Source organism: Schistocerca gregaria, chromosome 6 (assembly GCF_023897955.1).
Source record: "Schistocerca gregaria isolate iqSchGreg1 chromosome 6, iqSchGreg1.2, whole genome shotgun sequence".
Taxonomy (NCBI): Eukaryota; Metazoa; Arthropoda; class Insecta; order Orthoptera; family Acrididae; genus Schistocerca; species Schistocerca gregaria.
In genome coordinates this window covers 503,407,216-503,414,082 of record NC_064925.1, presented here as the reverse complement: position 1 = coordinate 503,414,082, position 6,867 = coordinate 503,407,216, and the positions used below count along the sequence as shown (strand labels likewise).

The window sequence follows — 6,867 nt, the reverse complement described above, 5'->3', positions numbered from 1 at the left end:
AAGGAACGTGGTCTTCTGCCACATTTTTAGAATGGACCACGGGAGGTTATACAGCAAATAACACAGTTGCTGGTGAACATAAGAACAAAACTACAGTGGGTCCAAGTTGTACAAAGGGATTTGGAAGAAATGGGAACACAGGAACTAGAGACATACAACAGGTTGAATTTTAAATAAAAATAATTCAGCCTAACTCAGTTTTTAAGAACAGAGGAAGACGCAGAACAAAATCTTCATGGACAGAAGAGCGAAGAATGTTGCAAAAATATGAGAGTGAATGAAAACTGGACAAGGAGAAATACCAGAAGAAGTGATGCTGACGCGTGTTAATTTGATTCTCAATGGCCAAAACGAAAAGAAGCAGAAGAGAGATCTAGCTGCTAAAATATTGTAAGAAACTTTCCCCTTGTATACAAACCCTAATACAATAAATATCATGATTTCAGACATATGAGTTCTTGTTTTTCATCATTTCACCCCGTAACGCCTAAAAGATGTGCACCGTTGGGTGAAATAGGATTTTACTGGGATTCGTAAATATGATTCCTTGACCAAAACTTTTCGTCATTAACGTTGATATTCAGGAGGGCGGGTAAGGAAGACTGTCTTCATACAATGATCTACCAAGCAAGCATCCTCTTTCACCACATCAAGTGGTATTTTATTTCGTGTCTAGCAATAAGACGGGGTACTTCCTTTACTAGAGGAAACATTATTCAATTAGTCTTTCGTATGTGCAGTCGTCTAAACGGATCTTGCAATGTGACGCCATGATCTCCATGTTTAATTTAGCGAAACGGCAGCACAACGAAAACGCGAGATCCATGACCACCGTACGAAAACCAAATGTTATTTTTATGAACATATTTGTTCTACCTAAGGAGGCCGTTACAGGTTCTTTGCAATTTCATGCATTTCACTTACGTTCTTTGGGGTTTTATATCATTAAAAGAACGAATTTTTGACATTAGTTTATTACAGAAACTCTCAGTATTGATTACAAACGTGACATGGTTAGCTTACGACAAATTAACATTATATCTGTATGAACATTTATTTAAGCAGTCAAGTCTCTCAATAAGGAACGGAGTGGGAAAAAGGCAAGAATGACGGAGCCTGATCGCTACTACGAGGAAATCACGTCAGTGCGTATAAAGAAATGGGGAAGATTAACATGCAGCTGCCATTGAAGTTACATAAATAGGGAAATAACTCGCACAGGGAAGGTGGAATAATAATCCCTTCCGCATGTTAGCTAAATCACTGGAGCATTCATCACTCCATCTGTATCTTACTACAGTGCACATGATGGGTTCCTCAGCCACGTGTAATTTTATTATTGTTCTGTACTGAAACCAAACACTCGCCACGTCATCTTAAAACCAGTAACAATGCAACCCGACCATTTCTCGAGAAATACTGAATCATACAACTCGCTGAAGACGAAAGAAATTTTCAGCATTTGTCTGTAGCACCACATCTCAAAAGCTTTGATACTCTTCTGTTCTGGTTTTGCCACAGTCCATGTCCCACTACCATACAATGCTGTGTTCCAAAAGTGCATTCACGGAAATTTATTTTTCAAATTAAGATCTATGTTTGAGACTAGCAGATTTCTCTTGCCCAGGAATGCCCTTTTTGGCAGTGCTAGTCTGTGTTTTTATGTCCTCCTTGCTCCGACCGTCATGGGTTATTTTACTGTTGCCTAGGTAACAAAATTCGTTAACTTTTTGTACTCTGTAATCAAATAGGATGTTAAGTTTCTTGCTGTTCTCGTTTCTGCTACTTCCCAATACTTTCGCTTTGCTTCGATTTCCTCTCAGTCCATATTCTGTACCCATTAAACAATTGATTCCATTCAGCACATCCTGTAATGCTTCTTAACTTTCACTGTCATCAGCGAGTCTTAACATTAATATTCTTTCACCTTGAATTTTAATCCCGCGCTTGAACCTTGGACGTTTATTTCCGCCATTTCTTCTTCGACGTATAGATTGAACAGCAGGGGCGAAAGACTACATTCGTGTCTCACATCCTTTTTAAGCTATGCACTTCGTTCTTGCTCTTCTTGTGTTGATGTTCCCTCTTGGATATTGTACATATTGTACATTACCCATCTTTCCCTATAGCTTATCCTCATTTTTCTTAGCATTTCGAACATCTTGCAACATTTTACATTATCGAATGATTTTTCCAAGTCGACAAATGCTATAGGGTGAGGCATATAAAATTAGCCCGGACGAGTCGATACGACTTTGAAATCATTTGTGGCAGCATTAACGGAGGAGAAAAAGACCTATATTTACTCCCAACAGGATGGAGCAACTGCCCATACAGCCGGTCAAACTTTGGAGCACATTTACGCAATCTTCACGCCTCACAGAATTGTTAGCAGAGGTCAGTTTGGTCGTGGCCATAGCTGGTCACCCAGGTATGCGATTACTTTGTGCGGGGAGGTCTCAAGTCTAAGGTGTATATCAACAACCGTGAAAGTCTTCAAAAACTGAAGCAGAACATTTCGGTTGCGACTGCAACAATTCCAGTAGTCTAGCTTCGGCCCACCGTCAGGAACGTGCTGAGCAGGGCCCGAAAGTGCCAAGAGATGAATGGCGGTCACTTTCAACACCTCCTGTAGTCAGCTTAGTACTGTATCTCCTCTCGTTTGCTGACTTTCTTTGTATAGTGGAATTCTGTCCTCCAGACCAATTTTTTTGCCATGCCCTGTATGATACCATTGCAGGATTGAATTTTATAAAAAATCGGAAAGGACTGAGAAAAACACGCGTCTTTCACACCCTGTAAATATCAGTGAACAGATTATCAAGAGAGACTGAAGAGTACAGGAAGCAAGGTTAGTAATGCGTACGTGATCGGTTCTCCGCCTGCTGAGGGTCAAGAAAAAGGGAGAATATGGCAGAGGCTATAAAAATCTGAACTCTCCATGTGTGCAATGAGATTTGATTTAGGGTGAAGTCGTCGATGCACCAACAAAACTGTAGGTGCCTGAACACAAGCTTTTACTATTCAGTGAGTCACTTCCATGCGAAGGACGTTCCAAGGGTTATTTCTGTTCGTCTTGAAGAAAATTCACAGGCGACTGCTGCTGACGGAGGCACCTGCAGGATTTAATTTTAACCGGCGGTGAACGTCTTTTCATTAGCATCGATCGCGGGATTGAATCAGTCGGCTGGCGTCATCTCACGCCCAGTGGGTCCTGGACCCGCTCCCTGAATGGGACTGCTGGCTGCGAAGCTCCAAAGCGGGAACCCGCGGCCCGCTAAATAAGTTTCGCGGGTCTCCATGCGAGAAATAGACGACGGGAGCGGCGGGCAAGTTTTCGCGAGGGGGAACATTTCGCCAAGCGAACTGGGTAGAAAGTCAATGTAGTCGCCGTTTGTGATATACGCAGGTCGGGTAGTAAGCGGGAAATGTTTAGTAGAATACAGGGTGTTACAAAAAGGTACGGCCAAACTTTCAGGAAACATTCCTCACTCACAAAGAAAGAAAATATGTTATGTGGACATGTGTCCGGAAACGCTTACTTTCCATGAAGGAGCTCATTTTATTACTTCTAAATTGGTTCAAATGGTTCTGAGCACTATGGGACTTAACAGCTTAGGTCATCAGTCCCCTAGAACTTTGAACTACTTAAACCTAACTAACCTAAGGATATCACATACAGCCATGCCCGAGGCAGGATACGAACTTGCGACCGTAGCGGTCGCGCGGTTCCAGACTGAAGCGCCTAGAATCTCTCGGCCACTCCGGCGGCTATTACTTCTCTTCAAATCACATTAATCATGGAATGGAAACACACAGCAACAGAACGTACCAGCGTGACTTCAAACACTTTGTTATTCAAAATGTTCTCCGTTTGCGAGGATACATGCATCCACCCTCCGTCGAATGGAATCCCTGATGCGCTGATGCAGCCCAGGATAATGGCGTATTGTATCACAGCCGTCCACAATACGAGCACGAAGAGTCTGTACATTTGGTACCGGGGTTGCGTAGACAAGAGCTTTCAAATGCCCCCATAAATGAAAGTCAAGAGGGTAGAGGTCAGGAGAGCGTGGAGGCCATGTAATTGGTCCGCCCCTACCAATCCATCGGCCACCGAATCTGTTGTTGAAAAGCGTACGAACACTTCGACTGAAATGTGCAGGAGCTCCATCGTGCATGAACCACATGTTGTGTCGTATTTGTAAAGGCACTTTTTCTAGCAGCACAGATAGAGTGTCCCGTATGAAATCACGATAACGTGCTCCACTGAGCGTACGTGGAAGAACATACTGACGAAACTAAAATGAGCTCTAACATGGAAATTAAGCGTTTCCGGACACATGTTCACATAACATATTTTCTTTCTTTGTGAGTGAGGAATGTTTCCTGAAAGTTTGGCCGTACCTTTTTGTAACACCCTGTATATATGAAGATAGTAACTGTTCTCCAAAGAACGGATACCATTGATGACCGTGCAACTTCTCTAGAAATAAATGATAATTAATTGAAACCCTCAGCTGCCGACAGGTGTTGTCGATATACCTCAATGCGGACAGCTGAAAATGTATTTCCCGACCGGGACTCGAACCCGGGATCTCCTGCTTACATGGCAGACGCTCCATCCATCTGAGCCACCGAGGACACAGTTGAATAGCGCGACTGCACGTACTTATCCCTTGCACGCTTTCCGTGAGACCCACATTCCCAACTGTCCACAATCTACATACTTAATGTTCCTAAAAGATATCTGCCCATCCACTCATTACTCGCGCATACTAACGTGACGACTCTCGTAAGAGTTTGGACAACCTGTACGCATCCGCACAGATGAACAACACATATGTAAATTGTGAACAGTTGGGAATGTGGGTCTCACGGAAAGCGTGCAACGGAAAGGTCCCTGCAGTTGTGCTGTTCACCTGTGTCCTCGGTGGCTCAGATGGATAGAGCGTCTGCCATATAAGCAGGAGATCCCGGGTTCGAGTTCCGGTCGGGAAATACATTTTCAGCTGTCCGCATTGAGGTATATCAACAACACCTGTCAGCAGCTGAGGGTTTCAATTAATTATCCTTTACATTAGTAGAATATTATGTACAGTCATCAGCCAGAACATTATGACCTCCGACCTGCTATCGATATAAACCCGTCCGGGCGATAGCAGCGTCAGATGGCGCGGAATGACACACGCATGGTGCATGCGGTGTCAGTGAGCGTGCAGTCCGTGTGTAGAATGCGAAAGGCACGGGACCTGAGTTCGACTGAGAGCAGACTGATGATCCGGAGCCTCGGCACGAGCATTTCGCAGTCTCTACGACTCGTCGGGTGTTCGAGAAAGTGCTCTCGTGAGTGTCTTAAACATGTAGCGAAAGCAAGGTGAAACGACGTCCAGACTTCGTAGGGTTGGGCGGCCATCACTCATTTCTGATGTCCGTTCAAATGGATCAAATGGCTCTGAGCACTATGGGACTTAACATCCGTGGTCATCAGTCCCATAGAACTTAGAACTTCTTAAACCTAACTAACCTAAGGACATTACACACATGTATGCCCGAGGCAGGATTCGAACCTGCGACCATAGCGGTCACGCGGGTCCAGACTGAAGCGCCTAGAACCGCATGGCCACACCGGCTGGCACTGATGTCGGACGTCGTAGACTGGGCAGACTGGTAAAACAGGACAAGCGGCGAACTGTGGCGCAACTAACATCAGAATTTAATGCTGTGTAAAGTGTGTCAGAACACACAGTGCACCGAACACACCTGCCGATGGACCTCCACAGCCTATGGCCCATGCATGTGCCAATGTTAATATCACGACATCGGGAACTATGACTGAAATGAGCACGTGACCATCGGCACTGGACGTTGGTGCATTGGTAGAGCACTGCATGGTCTGATGAATCCCGATACTTTCATACCAATTCAATACTATAATGTTTCCCGAAGACATGCGGCGGGGCGAGGTTCGAGGGTCTCGTTTTGCGATTTATTTAATGTCCACCTATCTCAGTATAGTGTCCATTCACCACCCGTTGCTCTTCATTCGTAGGTACTATGTAGACTATGAGAAAAGCAGCGCTGAAGAAAACCACCGTCCATACTTACGACTACAAAGCCAGCGTAACTCCAGTAACAAGATAAACCTGTAAATCTCTATTAATAACGGGCAAAGTGGGTGCTTCCCCCCTTCATTTAAAACGTTTGTTTGTAGATACTGATGTTTGATTACGGTCCTTTTCATTTTCTGTGTCACCAAGCCCACATTAAAGTTGGTAGTACATCTACTACTAGTTTGTGCAGCTTATATAACACGTAAGAGAGCCAGAAACGTGCTAAGTCCAGCCCGAAATATTACGAGATTCACACAGGCAACACACTGTTACAAAACGAGTTCACATTCGGTCCTTTTCAGTGGATTCTTCGAAAGAAGATGCTCGCCAAAATATTCTGTACGTGCATACGAAACACGCCACGCAGAGTATTTGCAAAGGCCGATAGTTTCACAAGCGGTTTATTCTGCAACCAACATTCCAAAACCTCTCAAAACTTCACCGAAATGTCCATAACTGTATGTGCTGGCACCGCGATGTAAACCGAGCGCGATTTAACAGTCACTTTGTTCATCTTACAAATATTTTTTTCGGACGCAACTAACAAGAACTTCTCGTCCGACAGCGAGTCCATGACTTACTGAATGCCGTCGCTCACAGGGCACATAACTCATTCAATTACACGGAAAGACTTTTCTCTCATTGGTTGATCAAAATGATCATCCAATCAGATTAACCCTTCATGATAAATTTCGGGCGCAAACCGCTTTACTCCAATCAGCATCTACGTCATTTCATATTGCAAAATTTCACA

General features: G+C 44.1%; 1 non-coding gene across 1 annotated transcript; it reads left to right on the top strand.

Moving 5' to 3' along the window:
* Positions 1–4,927: 4,927 nt before the first annotated feature.
* Trnai-uau (transfer RNA isoleucine (anticodon UAU)) lies at positions 4,928–5,001 on the top strand. Its single transcript has one exon. It is a non-coding gene; the product is annotated as a tRNA-Ile (tRNA).
* Positions 5,002–6,867: the final 1,866 nt, after the last annotated feature.